Genomic DNA, 16,466 nt, shown 5'->3' with positions numbered 1-16,466 from the left:
TTTTGTTATAAACTTTCTGAGAGTTTACAAAACTTGACTTTGACCAATGCTAATACGCGGACTTCAATAAAAACGGAGGGAGTACACATTTGTTTTCTTAGTATGTAGTGAATTAATCATTTGTTGAAATTGTGAAATAAATATATTAGGCTACTGACTTCGAATGTAATGGTCTATACAATTCAATAGTTACAATCATTGTCGAATTCCAAGATGTATACGAGGTCTATAGTACTTCACAACATGCTCAAACTTACATAATCCCAGTCAAATGACAATGAAAATGCATAGTTATTACTTTGTAGGATGCAACAAAACCAACAATAACTCTACATCAACCATTATAAAAGCAACATTTTGAACATATCCCAATGTTTGAATGAAATGTGCAGAGAGAGCTTGCGAAGATGGAGTAGATAGGGCGGGAAAGATTGTATGTATGTGGACGAGAGAGTAGGAGACAAACCTAACAAAACAGAGAGAGAGATAGAGAGAGAAAGAGAGAGAGGAAGAAGTTAGGTCTGTGAGAAAGATGGAGACATGTAATATACGTGAGATGAGTGTGCATCCGGATTCTGTACACGTGGAAGGAGAAGAGACAACAGGTTTGATGAGAGAGCCGGAAAAATATGGACGAGAGGGGAAGGATCTCGTGGGTTGAGGGATTGATAATTTTGTGCGGGAGAGAGGGATTGGTAATTTTATGCGAGAGAGAGAGAGGGTGGGGGGAGGAGTCAGTCAGCCGTCGTCACATCATCCTGCTTCCAAATGGCCCCGCATTCTCTAGCGCAGTGTGGTCGCCGTCTTCGATCTCCTCGATGCCCTGTTTGAAGATTGAGGTGTTGTGCATGCTGGGGTGCAGAGAAGCACACGCGAGAGTGGTCGCCATATAACCTTGGATGGGGATGAATTGTCTGCTCGGGGGAGGGCGTGTGTGTGTCCTGTGTGTGTGTGTGTGTGTGTCAAATATTGAGAGAAAACAAACCTAAGGAGAGAAATGTGTGTGTATGTGACGGAAAGCTACATGCTAAACAGGGTATTCACGAAGAGATTGTGCATGCGAGATAGAGAGCGATGTGCGGGCCTTGAGGTGGGCAGGGGCCGGGTGAGGGTGTCAAAATGTGCGCGTTGATGCATGTGTTACATGCGATCGTGCGAGGGACGGACGAATCGAGAGAGATGGTTGTTGTGTTACGGATACTCCTCCCTCTCTCTCTCTCACACACACACAAGTAAAATAGAAGACCATTCTCTCATGTATACACAACGTATCGGCATCTGTCTATGTCTCACTCATGCATGATCATTTGCACATTCACACCTCTCTATGTCTCTATCACACGCACACCGTCTCCACATTGCCCTTCCGCCACAACACACATATGGACACATACACACGTTCTCTCTCAGTCACACACACAAAATCAGTATAAAAAACTAGGGCGCACCTAAAATGTCCAACTCCAAATAAACACAAACTGGAGCTAAATTCAAATATATGGAAATATTGTAGCATCAAGAACTTTTCCAGGAAAAAAAGTTGAGTGATATTCGGGGATTGTTTTCACACACACAAAAAGGTTCGGTGGATGTCCTTCGAGCGCAACACGGTGACGCACCGTTCGATCGACCGCGCGGCCGCGGTTCATGCGCTTGCAGAGGATTCCGTATCGTGGCTGTGGTAACTAATAAAAGCACTGCCTAAGTGTAATGTTTACGTGTACTAGTACGGTTTTGTTTTAAGTTTGACCAACCCTATACAAAACTAAACTAAGCTCCCATACGCGCACTCATCAATATGCCGCCGCCGCTGTTTGCGCATGCCGGCGCCCGCCTGCTCCGGCCAATAATTTCTCGCCCATCACCGCCATGTCGCCGCCATCCCTGTGCCATGAAGCCGAAGGCTCGCCCGCTCACGTCATCTGCAGTCCCTCCTCACGATGCCGCCGCGCTGCCAAGCATGCGAGCAGCCAGTGGAGCCACGTCTATGCACGCAGCGTACGAAGAGGAGGATGAGCGCGTGCGCTAGCACGTCGGTGAGGAGGAACTAGCGTGTCATTGTCTTCTCCGCCCGCGCGGAGGAGGCGCGCATGGTGGTTGTCGCGGCGGAAGCCGGTCGCGCGCGCGTCGAGCCCGCAAACCGGGTGCGGACGCGGAATCTACCTTCGAGACCTTGGATGCCACGTGGATCCTGCAATCTGAAGGAGCAATTTGGGTCAGTCGACTCTTGTGAGCCGTTTGATGCAACATGGATGGCTAGAAGGGCTTCTTCAACCTCCAAATTGATGCACGGTTCATCTTCTCAGCCCGCCACACGCCTAACCGCCTGCCGCCGCCGCCGCGCCCTCCCCTGAACCGCCTGCCACCGCCATGCTCCCCCACCCCTGCCATCCGTTTAACCCCGGGCACGATCCATTTTTTTCCGGCGAACTGCATTCCACACCCAACACTCATAAGATAGATCTTGGGCACCCTGCCACCCTAATATAGATACTGGGGTAGCTTCTCTGCCGTATTCTTCCTTCGCTCCGTCGAACTTCTTTCACAAATCGACTGACCCAAATTATACTACTAGTACGAACGTATTAAGTACAGTAGGAACACGAAGATACGAGCAGTAGTACCAACTGCAAGAAGAACAGTAGTAAGACATAGTACTAGTACTACTGTACGTACTAAAAAGTTCAAATAACGAGAAAGAACATAAACATAGTTCTGCTGGGGCCTTAGCACAACACACCCTTGAAAATAAACTAAGCGACTAGTGCGCTTGACACTGCAGTAGAACCAGCATGAGCGACGGCACTGCCACCTACTCGGAGTCCGAGTCCACGTCCTCGACTTTGTCCGTGTCCCTCTTCCTCTTCCTCTTCACCGACGCTTCTTTGCTTGAACCGGACACTGGGCTCTGCTTCTTCATCCAACCCTTGTAGATATTTAAACAAAGGTAGGCATCCATTACTGCGTACAGGATGTGATCTTCATCTAATGTCTTCGACTCCCATGTATGATGAAACTCGTGGTGAGGTTTCTTCAGTTTAGCATACGAAGGATCAATCATGGCTGTTGCCAGGGTCAACATTGAAGGCTGAGAGGAGGACACCAAGCTTGCCTTCTGGAGATCGAAGGGCTGGCCTACAACGAGGCCTATCCGACCCAGGACATCCCTGTCGTTCCTAAAGTCTACAGTAAAAATTTCACTCTTTCGTCCTTGAGGAATTTCTTAAAATCCTGGCACTCAACGTCGGCATGGCATATGTGGTAGACCAAGCACACGTTATGTACACAAACCTGGATCATGGCGGGCTTCTTCTTCTCTACCTCCTTTAGAATCTTCTCTCTTTGCAGGACTGTGGTGTACTCAACATCTAGCCCAGTGACCCACTCATCCATTGAACTGTTGAACATGTGTAGGAAGCGAGAAAGGCATGCTTTCATCGTCGCAGATCCATGTGTGTAGATGACGATGAACTCACCGCCGGTGATGGCTTTAACCTGGTACTCAGCGGCGACCATGGAGATTTGGGAGGCCATGGATTTTGGAGGAGGGTTAGGAGAAGTTGAACTGGTGTAATGTGAAAGGATGGGACGACTGGGAGTGAACTGTTGTAAGGTATTGTACTAGTAGAAGACGGGGACGAGTAGGGCATGCGAACGGCGTGGGGTTGCTGGCTTGCCCGATGGATAAACGGCTGCAAGCCCCCAAAGAGTTCTCGAGAACTATGCGGGACCCACTAGATGTCATGTCTAATAGACCCATATCGTAGGCCTCGCGGTATAGCTTCTGCCTGTCCACACACCATGCCGGCGCGTGCGTAACTTCACTTAATTCCGTCAACCGTCACGCCTCCCACGACCTTCGCCTCCCTCGCACGCTCGCGCTCTTTGAGACTTCGACCGGCTATAAATGAGCAAATTTTTTTTTGCCTGCTCCGCATGCATGATACGCCCTCTGGTCCTTTTTACTTCCGTCAACCGTTTGCAAAGTGTTTGACCAAATTTATACTAAAAATATCAATATCTACAATACTGATTATAATGAGTAAGGACTATGTTTTATAATGAGTATAAAAATATTGATTTGACATTGTGAATGTTGATACATTTTTCTATAAGTTTGGTCAAAGTAGAGGTACATTGACTTTAGACAAAACTTAAATGCACAATGCAGACTAGTTCCTCCGTCCAGGTGTGTGCCATGTCCTATCTTGTCATCACAACAAGGTTAGCTATTAGAGTACTACTACCTCCCTTCTAGTTTAAAGGGCTCGATTCAAAAATTTCACCTACTCTTAGCAAGATAGAGGCGGTGGAATAGTTTTTGTAGTCTGCAAAAGTACTCAACTAATGCTATCGTTCTTCACAAAAAAATGTGTTTACCAATGCATGCATGAACACTAGTTACTCTAACCCCCCTCTCTTCTTTAATTCTTTGCAACATCAGCATGTTTGCTATTCCCGTGTGCATGATACCAGCTAAGATACCACCATTATGGCCAGCCTTAATCATCGCATGCAATAATTTAGTGCACCTTGAAATATGAACATGTGTGGGGCGTGTATGTCTTTAATGACTTGAGACTATACCTAGCCCGGCATGCAAGATGAGACTTACTATGCACCGTTACCCATACCTGCAGGAAGCCCGTTCGTCTCCAAATCTTTTCCTCTCCATGTGTGGAAACAATATGCATGCCAGACTCTCCTTCTCCCTCCAGCGGTCCCACCACTCCACCCCGTGTGGAAAAAATCTGCATGCATGACTCTCCTCCCCCCGCGCTCGTCCAATCCGTTGTGACCAGCAATATTTCCACCCCTTCCCTCCCCCATAATTCACTCCAAGAAATATGCCCACATAGCTGTTACGTTAATCACGCAACATATCTTCCGGGACGCTGCTTCAGTTACTTAACTGCAGGTGCATTGGGTCACTGACATATGGGCCCAACAAGGGTCTGGCCCACATGTCAGTGACGCAACTGGACCTGTAGTTAAGTCAGTGTAGCTCAGTCCATATCTTACGTAGGTGTGCCATTGCTCGCTATAAATACTGCGCCTCCCACGGCATTCGGAAGAACGCTCACGTTCATCGCTATCTCCTCCCCCTCCCTCTCACGTCGACCACCATGGCATCGCCCCTCCCAAGCCCTAGGCGCCCCTCGCTGCACCGCCTGGATGGTCACGCATCGCCATTCCGTTCCTCGCCGCCACTAGTCGAGGAGGACGCGTCGGTGTTCCACTCCTCACCGCGACGCGTCGAGGTGGACGCATCGGTGTTCCCAATCTCGCCAGCACGCGCGTCGGAGCACGCGCCGGCTCCCCGCTACAAGGAGAACGCCGCGCTGCCCGCCGAGCCCCCCTAGCCTTGAGGACCTTTGGAAAGAAATGGATGTCGCCATGTGGGAGGCTTTGCCGCCGGAAGAGCACGCCAAAATAGAGGCGGAGAAGAAGGCCGAGGAAGAGAAGCGCGCCGCGGGGCAAGCTGCCTGGCAGGTCTATGTCGCGTCCAAGAGAGTCAGGCAATTGGCTCTTTGGCAGAAGGTTCGTGCAAGGGCCGTGAGGGTGGCGGAGGACGCCCGTGCCAAAGCCCTGAGTGCACTCGGGCCCAAGCGCCTCATCTACGCTTGGTGGTACGTGGACCGGGTGCACGCTTCCAGCGAGGAGTGCCTGTTGGCGCCGGATCACCACACCGGTGAGATCGCGCTTGCCCGCCGGCAAGCCGCCAATCAGCACCTCGCGAGTTGCGAGGCTGAGAAAGAGGCGTTGTGTCGGCGCGCTAGGAAACGGCCGCGCACCAGGGCACTCGTGGCGCGCCGCAAGCGCTCCTGCGAGCGCCGTGGCTTTTAGTAGGAGTATAATTTAGTTTCGTAAGGTGATCTCATTAGTTTTGGGACGCAAATGATAAATCCCAAACGTTCGGGAATTATTAGCGCCCTTAATTAAGTATGTAAGAGGGAAAGTTTGGAAACCTTGTGTATCCGTACGCATTTTGTAAGTAGGTGCATATAGCACAAACTTTACTATATACTATCGCACTACACGTCTCTCTCTATATATGCTTGCAGACTGTGCTACTCCCTCCGTCCAGGTGAATAAGTCATCTTTGGTTGTGCACCGTGACCAAGAAGGAGGGAAGACTTTATACACCTAGACGGAGGGAGTACTACTATTACTTATGTATGTGCAAATGCACGTTTTAACATTACGATGCGGTTTTTGTAAAAGTAGAAAAACAGCACTAGGCAAGCTTGTGAAACGATTCAATGCAAAAATGCTCGTTTGTTTGTTTACTTTTATCTTCCTTCTCTGTGGTTATTTCTCTTTCGTACTTTGTACGGAGTATCTCACTGGTCGGAAAGGCATGCAAATTCCCAAACCGCTTCCTACACCCTGTATCGAATTTTTTGCCTAACAAGTTGTGCCGCGCAATTGGAATTCCAACTTGAATACTAGTACTACTAGTAGGAGTACCAGGGGCCAGTTTGTTTAGGCTTCTAGATTAGTAGTAATCCCATTAGTACTAGCTCCGTCCTGGTTTATTGGTCCCCATTGTAATCTGTGTCAAATTTTGATCATAAATTTAACTAATGAAATGTTTGTGCATGTCACATGCACTAACATTTTATCAGTTAAATGTTTGGTCAAAATTTACCACAAATTACAATGGTGACGAATAAACCAGGACAGAGGTACTAGTAGTAGTTTAGAAGCCCAAATAAATGAGTGAGGCGCCTTAATGTTACTCTCCACTGTGACTAGTCTTATGGGAAAAGCTGGGGAAGAGACGGCTTATTTTTTAAGCCGCCAAAAGAACTAGCCCTAGGAGTAGTAGCTAGGGATACTAGGAGTACTAGCTAGGGATCGAGTGTGCGAGATGAACTGGGGAAAGTAAATGCAGAGAGATGAAATGCAAAAAAGACGAAGGGATGTGATGGTTGCTTGTCCGTTTATTTTACCAGGCCACTTATTACTAGCAGTGGTTGGGTTTTGTGATATGACGGCTTTACTGCCGCGCCACAAGCGGGGTGAGAGTGAGACTCCCGTCCAGCGCCACCCTCTATACTTGTACTACATCGGTCGTGGTTTATTAGTCCCCCATTGAATTTGACTGAAGATTTAACTGACAAAATGTTAGTGCATGTCAACAAAAACTATATCGTTGGATTCGTATTTGAACGTAGTTTTCAATGATATAATTTTAGGTGACATCATCAGCATTTATCGTACTATATATAATGTTAGTTTAATTTTTGGTCGTACTAATCTATAGTAGTAAGGTGCCCGTGCGTTGCACGGAAGAGTGAAATGCATTGATCGGGGAGTTGTTTATTTTGACAAAGGATGTGGGGGTCATCTCTAGAGCTCACAAACATTCGGGTGAAATAGATAAAAAGGTATCTTTTGCAAACAAAAGCGTTCAACTGTTCAACCTGCATCCAAAACTTGTGAAGAAATAACACTTATTGTGCTTTGCAAGAAATGATCTTTAAGAATTAGTTTTTGAGTATCAATTATTATACATGTTGGCTACAGATGACATGGCACTTTCTTATACTCAACAGTTGGCTATACTATTAAGTATTAACCATGCCCTTATACACCTAGACGGAGGGATTAAATCAGGATGACTTGGAAGGGGCAGAGGAGATGTAAGAAATGATTCGTGAAAAAAATGTTCCCACCACTGACAGGTCAGACCCACCAGCTATATCTTCGCACGCAAGGAAGTGCCTCCTTATTACGCACAAAAAAATGAATACCCCCTGCTAGCTGGGACCCACAATAGTGGGAGGCTGACTTGTGGGCCAACTAAGTTGACGGGGATGGAGGGCTTTGTCAACTTAGTCAATATGAACGATTCTAGCTCCAGTGACCGTACGATGTCCATCCAACGGCCGTAGTGCTTCTTCAACCTATGGTCTTCTTGCTCCAGCCGCCCAAACCAGTGCCGGTCGTGCCTCGTGCTCCTGCCTCCCGTGGCCGGCTGCGATGCCGTGGAGGCCTCACCGCCCCTACTACTCCCACCGCTGGCTAGGCCATCCCTCTACTCACCCACACCCCCTGTTATTCTGCGGCGACGGCAGCCTCACACCGCAGCCGAACCAGTGAACCCTCTTACTCCTCTCCGTGTGGGCATCCACTGCTGCGTCTTCCCCGGCTCCGCGTCGTCCCCTTCCTAGGCCTCGCCATCGTCCACCGCCTTGGTGCTCTCGGTGCGGTGTGGTCAATGTGGCCAACGACCGACTTCCATCGGAAGAGTACTATACGTGGAGAGGCTGACAGCTGGGTCCATGGCAGCCGCGAGGAAGTGCCTCCTTATTACGCGCAAAATAATTATTCCTGCACCTGACAGCGGGGACCCACCGGACGGGCCACCGTATTTCGTGAAAAAAATGTTTCCCCCCTGATTGCTGGGACCCGCCAGCTACATCTTCGCACGCAAGGAAGTGCGTCCAGGCAAAAAAAAAACAATTCGCCCCCTGAGGACCCACCAGCTATATCTTCGCACGCAAGGAAGGGCCTGACAGTCGGGACCCACCTGGTCGAAGCGTACGTAGCGTTGTCATTCTGGTCGCGAACGTGTACGTACATACTGGTCGATGTAGAGTGCGGACATGTCATAGTAGAGGCGGGCATGTAGCATGTACACGTACGTACAACGGCCAGTGTGCAAGAAAGAAAATACGGCCACCTACGTACATACGGGCGGGGTCTTGAACGCCTACTCGCACATACGTATGGCCAGGGCTCGTGTACATGGCTGGGTCGGAACGGAGAAACTGCTCGTCGTCGTGTTCATGGGAAGCCAACCGGCTGGGTCGGAACGGAATGCGTCGTCGTGTTCATCGGGAGGGCTTGGACGGAACAGAGGATGGAAACGAGGCCTGGCGTACCGCAGAACAGAGGAAACGGCCTTGTGTTCGACCGGCCACGGTCGAAACGGGATCCTGTTCATCGGGAGGGGTCTGGCGTACCACAAAACGGAGGAAACGGACCTCCTACGGTCGAAACGGGGTCCTGTTGATCGGGAGGGGTGTGGCATACCGCAAAACGGAGGAAACGGACTTGTGTTGGAGCGCGACGGTCGAAACGGGGGTCCTGTTCATCGGGAGGAGTGTGGCGTCCCGCAAAACGGGACTCCACGTGATACTGTTCATCTCCACCGTCGACCCCCTCCAGCCTCCACGGGCTACTGTTCATCCACAGTCGACCTCCTCCAGCCTCCACCTGCGACTGTTCATCCACGGGCTCCTGTTCATCCAGCCTCCACCGCGCGCTACTCCACCGGCTACTGTTCAACCAGCCCTCTCCACGGGCTCCTGTTCAACCACCCCTCCACGGGCTACTGTTCATCCAGCCCTCCATCGTCCACTGTTCATCCAGCCCTCCACGGGGTCGTCATGTTCATCCAGCCCTCCACGGAGTCCTGTTCATCAAGCCCCAACCGGCTCGATTGATCGGGGTCCTGTTCATCCAGAGGCAACACCACGGGGTCCTGTTCATCCACCCCCACCGGGAACTGTTCATCCAAACCCCCCAGCAACGCTCACTGTTCATCCAGAGGCAGCATCGATCGGCTTCAGTTAGCAGCAGTAGCGAAGGAATCACTCAATTGGGTTCACTTAACAGCCATCGATCGATCGCTCGGGTTCAGTAACGCGTAGCCTGCAGTGCAATCGCTCGGGTTCAGTAGGCGAACGCCTCGCTCGGGTTCAGTTAGAGCCCAACGCCTCGCACCCACGCGCGTGCGTGTACGAGAGAAACGCGCAAACCTCCGTGCATCGCTCGGCCCCGACCACCCACCGTAACCGGGAACACCCCGATATTTTCCTCGCCCTCGCTTCTACCACGGTTTTTTCCGTCATGCACGGCCCAAAGAATGTCATGCAGCTGCGTGTCCGGCCCGTCCAGGACGAAAAGCCGATTTTATGTCATGATTTTTTCTCATAGAAGTAGGAGCCCACCACATCTATGATGATACCGGGTTTTGTCACAATTATCATCATAGAAGTGTCATAAGTATGACAGAAAAAATTTCGTTCGGCCCAAAATGTCACGGATGTGTCTTTTTTTGTAGTGTATGTAGTGTGTATGCCAGGGGGGTGGGGCTAAAAACAACATTTGAATGTAGATAGTACGAGACTTAATATCGATGTTTCAATTCAGTGTACATTGTAAGATTTGAACTGAGGACCATGCATATGGGTAATTATTTCGAATTCGTGCCATACTAGGTTTGGAAAAGTTGACATTGACTCGATTGTTGTGCTATTTATTAGGTCATATGTTTGAATCCATCCAAAGTTTTCTCACTACCATGGTGTTCAATATATACATATGAATTTGTATTAAAAAAGTAGCGTGGATACCGTGAAATGCGAAATCTACGTTAGAATTGGAGATCGCTATGTGACACACACTCTAATTCAAATAACTAATTATGCTTAGTTTGAGAATGTTGCACGGGATTGTGAGCAATCTTAATAGCACTCTCATTGTCACAAAGCAATGGAACATGTTTCACATATATCCCATAATCCTTAAGAGTTTGGGTCATCCAAAGTAAATGAGCACAACATGAACCATCGGCAATGTATTCCGCTTCGGCGGTGGATAAGGTTACCGAGTTTTGTTTCTTGGAGGACCAAGACACAAGAGATCTACCAAGAAATTGACAAGTACCCGAAGTGGACTTTCTATCAACCTTGTCTCCGGCATAGTCTGAATCGGAGTAACCAACAAGATCGAAAGAAGACCTGTTAGGATACCAAATGCCAAAATTTGGTGTGTGTATTAAGTATCTCACTATCCTTTTCACAGCCTTAAGATGACATTCTTTAGGGGCCGCTTGATATCGTGCACACATGCACACACTTAGCATAATATCGGGACGAGAGGCACATAGATATAACAATGAACCGATCATAGAGCGGTAAACCTTTTGATCAACCGGTTCACCATCTTTGATCAAATCAAGATGTCCACTAGTAGGCATGGGTGTAGTCATACCTTTGCATTCTTGCATATTGAACTTCTTGAATAAGTCCTTGGTGTACTTTGTTTGAGAGACAAAGGTACCTTCCTTAGTTTGCTTGATTTGCAAACCGAGAAAGAATTTGAGTTCACTCATCATAGACATCTCAAACTTCTCCGACATTAGCTTTCCAAACTTCTCACTAAAGTGAGGGTTAGTCGAGCCAAATATAATATCATCAACATAGATTTGGCACACAAATAGTTCTCCATTAACCCTTTTAGTAAAAAGAGTAGAATCTATTGTTCCAATTTCAAAGCCTTTTTCAATAAGAAATTTGGTCAAGCATTTATACCACGCTCTAGGAGCTTGTTTAAGACCATAAAGAGCTTTGTGAAGTTTGTAAACATGATTAGGTTTCTTAGGATTGACAAAGCCGGGAGCTTGCTTAACATAAACTTCATCCTCAATTTCACCATTTATAAAAGCACTTTTAATGTCCATTTGGTACAAGGTGATATCATGGTGATTAGCATAAGCAAGTAAGATGTGAATGGACTCAAGTCTAGCAACGGGGGCATATGTCTCACCATAGTCCATACCTTCGACTTGAGTGTAGCCTTGGGCGACGAGACGTGCTTTCTTGTGAACTACTTGTCCATCTTCATCTTGCTTGTTGCGAAACACCCATTTGGTACCGATGATGTTGTGGTTGTTGTCGGGTTTCTCAACCAATGTCCACACTTGATTTCTCTCAAAGTTGTGTAGCTCTTCATGCATAGCGTTTATCCAATCCAGATCTTCCAATGCTTTTTCAACCTTCATAGGTTCAATGCTAGAGATGAATGAATAATGTTCACAAAAGTTAGCCAAACGAGTTTCAGAGCGAGTGATTCTCCCGGTTTGGATATCATTGTAGATTTGCTCGACGGGATGGTCTTTGGCGAATCTTGCTCGAACTCGTGGGAGCTTTTGCTTGGCTCGGGATGGAACATCTTCTTCATCTTGTTCTTCTTCTTGGCCATCTCACATGATAGCTCCATACAATATGTCATGCTCGTTGAATCTCTTGGGTACAATTTACTTTCAGTATATAGACTTGCTGATTTCGGTTTCAATGTCGTATTTACTGAAGTAGATTGCCAAGTGTTTCGAAGAGACAATCATAAAATGGGCTTTACCGGTATACGTAGAGGTGATCTTTACATTGTTGATTTCACTAAAAAGGCTCAACCTAGAACTTGCTTAATTGCTTAATCTTCTAAAGGCTGGTTGTGGCATAGAAGGTTAGGTCATGTGGGCATGCGAAATCTTGATAAGCTTATTAAAGGAGATCATATCCTTGGAGTAAAAGATGTTATATTTGACAAGGATAGACTTTGTAGTGCTTGTCAAGCAGGAAAACAAGATGGAGGAAGTCACCCTGTGAAGAACATCATGACCACGAGAAGACCACTCGAGCTACTTCATATGGATCTCTTTGGTCCCAATGCCTACAATAGTCTCGGCGGTAACTCATTTGGTCTAGTCATAGTTGATGATTTTTCAAGATTTACGTGGGTGTTCTTTCTTGATGAAAAATCGCAGGTCCAAAAGATCTTCAAAAATTTCGCTAGGAAGGCCCAAAATCAATTTGAACTAAGATCAAGAAGGTTCGGAGCGACAACGGAACGGAGTTCAAGAACGCAAATGTGGATACCTTTCTTGACGAAGAGGGCACTTCACACGAGTTCTCGGCTACGTACACACCTCAACAAAATGGAGTTGTTGAGAGGAAGAACCGGACTCTTATTGAGATGGAAAGAACGATGCTTGATGAGTACAAGACTCCAAAACACTTTTGGGCGAAAGCGGTTGAGACAGCTTGTCATGCAACAAATCGCTTGTATCTTCACAAGCTACTCGGCAAGACGGCATACGATCTCCTCACCGATAACAAACCCCAAGTTGGATACTTTTGAGTATTCAGCTCAAAGTGTTAAATTCTTGATAAGCATCGTCGTTCTAAATTTGCCAATTGAAAGGATCAAGAAGAGGTGTCTAGAGGGGGGTGAATAGACTCTAAGAAGAAAAGTTGCAGTTTTTAATTTCCTTAAGTTGATGTGGATTTTTGGCACAAGTTTAAGCATTCACAATACATTTCAAGCAAGCATGACAAGAGTATATGAGCAGCGGAAAGTAAAGCATGCAAGTTGCAAGAATGTAAAGGGATGGGATTGGAGTGTGCAAACGCAATTTGGAGACACGGAGATTTTTTATCCGTGGTTCCGATAGGTGGTGCTATCGTACATCCACGTTGATGGAGACTTCAACCCACGAAGGGGTGACGGTTGCGTGAGTCCACGGAGGGCTCCACCCACGAAGGGTCCTCGAAGAAGCAACCTTGTCTATCCCACCATGGCCGTCGCCCATGAAGGACTTGCCTCACTTGGGTAGATCACGAAGTAGGCGATCTCCTTGCCCTTACAAACTCCTTGGTTCAACTCCACAATCTTGACGGAGGCTCCCAAGTGACACCTAGCCAATCTAGGAGACACCACTCTCCAAGAGATAACAAATGGTGTGTTGATGATGAACTCCTTGCTCTTGTGCTTCAAATGATAGTCTCCCCAACACTCAACTATCTCCCATAGGATTGGATTTGGTGGAAAGATGATTTGAGTGGAAAGCAACTTGGGGAAGGCTAGAGATCAAGATTTATGTGGTTGGAATGGAATATCTTGACCTCAACACAAGTGCAGGTGGTTCTCTGTCAGAAAATATATGTTGGAAGTGTACGCATGTTCTGATGGCTCTCTCCATGAATGAAGAGTGGGTGGAGGGGTATATATAGCCTCCACGCAAAATCTAACCGTACACACAATTTACCAAACTCGGTGGGACCGAATCATGAAACTCGGTCGGACCGATTTGGTTCATAATGTGACCGTTAGGCATTTCGGTGGGACCGACACGTCAACTCGGTGAGACCGATTTCATTAGGGTTAGGGCATAACGTAATCTCGGTGAGACCGATTACACAAACTCGGTGGGACAGATTTTGGTAATAGACACACAGAGAGTTGGTCAGGCAAACTCGGTGGGACCGATTCGCTCATCTCGGTTGGACCGAAACGTTACGAAAAGGTGACAGAGAGTTTGCATTGCAATCTCGGTGGGACCGATTGCATATTTCGGTGAGACCGAAATTATTGCTATAGGCAACAGAGAGTTTGCAATCCCATCTTGGTGAAACCGAGATCCCTATTGGTGAGACCAAATTGAGTAGGGTTTCTAGCAGTGGCTATGTCAACTGAACTCGGTGGCGCCGGATAGAAAGTTTCGGTGGGGCCGAGTTTAACTTTTGGTTTGGGACATATGTGAATGTGAGAAAGTAGTTGAGGGTTTTTGGAGCATATCACTAAGCACTTTGAGCAAGAAACTCATTAAGCAACACCTCACCCCCTCTTGATAGTATTGGCTCTTCCTATGGACTCAATGTGATCTTGGATCACTTAAAATGAAAAATGTAGAGTCCTGAGCTTTGAGCTTGAGCCAATCCTTTGCCCTCAGTGTCTTGAAGGGGTTCCACATCCTCAAGTCCATGCCACTCCTTTTTTGAACTTATCTGAAACATATTAGGTAGCAGCATTAGTCCAACAAGAGATATGTTGTCATTAATTACCAAAATCACCTAGGGAGCACTTGTGCTTTCAATCTCCCCCTTTTTGGTAATTGAAGACAACATACATCAAAGGTTTAGATAAAGATATAGAGAATAACAAGTAAAGCTTTGGAAAGACATGTAACATCCATAGGCTCCCCCTATATGTATGCAATCATGTAAATATGGAATAGGAGCATGTGAATGCATAAGCATGATAGAGTAAGCAATGTGTTACATGTATCTTGGTTATATGCATCAGAGCAAATGATGTGAATATGATAAATGTACCTTCATGCTCATGAGTCCTTCTTGCAAACAGTATGTACAACAGCAAGAAGTCCTCATACACATGACTGTGATGCATATACTTACCTTGTGGTCTTGAGTTTGCTTAGGAAGGAATGAACCTGAGTAAACAAGGTTAGATAACAAGGATACACCTAGCCAGAGCAAACAAAACAAACCACAAGAGTACCAAGACTGGGATGACATGTAGACAATGAGTACTAAGTACTCTATTGGATATAGACATGTCCCCAAAGGTAAATATGTGCAATGAATTCAAGAATTTCCTTCCCTTAGATGTCTTGCTCCCCCTGAATCTAGCATATGATACTGGGAGAAGATAGGGAACAGAAAATCAGAGCAAAGACAAGAAACAGAGCTAATGCAAAGAATTAAATATGAACATGTCTTTCCCCTCTTAAAGACATGTGACTTCTCTCCTCTTGAACACCAAGCATCTGGGGCTTCTACACTCTCCCCCTGAGCATTCTCTCCCTTTATAAAAATGATTGAGCTTTGATGTGATCTCTCTCTCTCCCCCTTTGACATCATTTTCCAAGAAGGGTTCTTCTGGATTTTTGTTTCAAATGGGTTTGGTCCTTGAATCACAAAGCAAAGCAGCAAGTCGAATGTGATGCTGGTAAAGGACAAGAATCATTGAGTGGAGCTGGAGTAAAAGGAATGCAGGAACAAGTGGCAAGCTGTCTTTTCTGCAGTGAAATCGGTAGCACCGAGTTGTGTGCTTCGGTGGCACCGAAAGAATTCGGTTGGACCGAAGAAAACAAACTGGTGTGACCGAGTTCATCACAGTGAAAAACACTTGTCACCTCAGCTCACTAGGCAAATAAGATCTCACAAGGATTTGCAAGGAATTAGCTGAAAGATTTGCAATGAATTGGATGCAGGGAATGCAGAACAGAAAAGAAAAGATCTAGATGAAGATTTTTTTGAAAGGGGAAACAAATATGCATGAGACAAATGCAAGAGCACGGAGAAACACAAGAGAACTTCATCTAGAATTGGTTGGTGACAAAGTCACCTATGTTAGAGTATATTGACATAGGAGTCAAGTGAGGTCACTTGATCATAGGTCATACTCATCGTTCAAGCTCAAAATGGGGTTACCATTTTTCGTTTAAGCATCTTGATGTATTCACATCTTGTTGAGTTGCTTTTACCCATGACTTGGAGTGAAGCTTCTCTAAGATGGAATAACATACCTTGGGTAGTGGTGTTGATCTTGATCATGTAGTTGAACTTGTGTGGGTTGCTCAAGGTTGGTGTAGCTCATCAAGAATTGGGAGCACCACTTGGAATTTTAGTTCATCTACCTACATGGGTTAGTCTTGCAAGGAAGAGCACTTGTGTATCCAAAGTGACAATCATAAAGCTTAATATAGAATTTGTCAAAGGATATGTTTGAAGGGTTTCGTGCTTCCTTGTCTTCAACCACCATTGTGTAGAGACTTGGTGATGTAGATATTGCTCAAGATGTGAGTGAGTTGCAATCTCATAGATTTAGATTCATCCAAGTACCTACAAGGGTTAGATAGCATGCAA

This window comes from Aegilops tauschii, chromosome 3, assembly GCF_002575655.3.
Source record: "Aegilops tauschii subsp. strangulata cultivar AL8/78 chromosome 3, Aet v6.0, whole genome shotgun sequence".
Lineage (NCBI taxonomy): Eukaryota > Viridiplantae > Streptophyta > Magnoliopsida > Poales > Poaceae > Aegilops > Aegilops tauschii.
The sequence above is the reverse complement of the archived record's forward strand: the minus strand, read 5'-3'. Positions refer to the sequence as shown.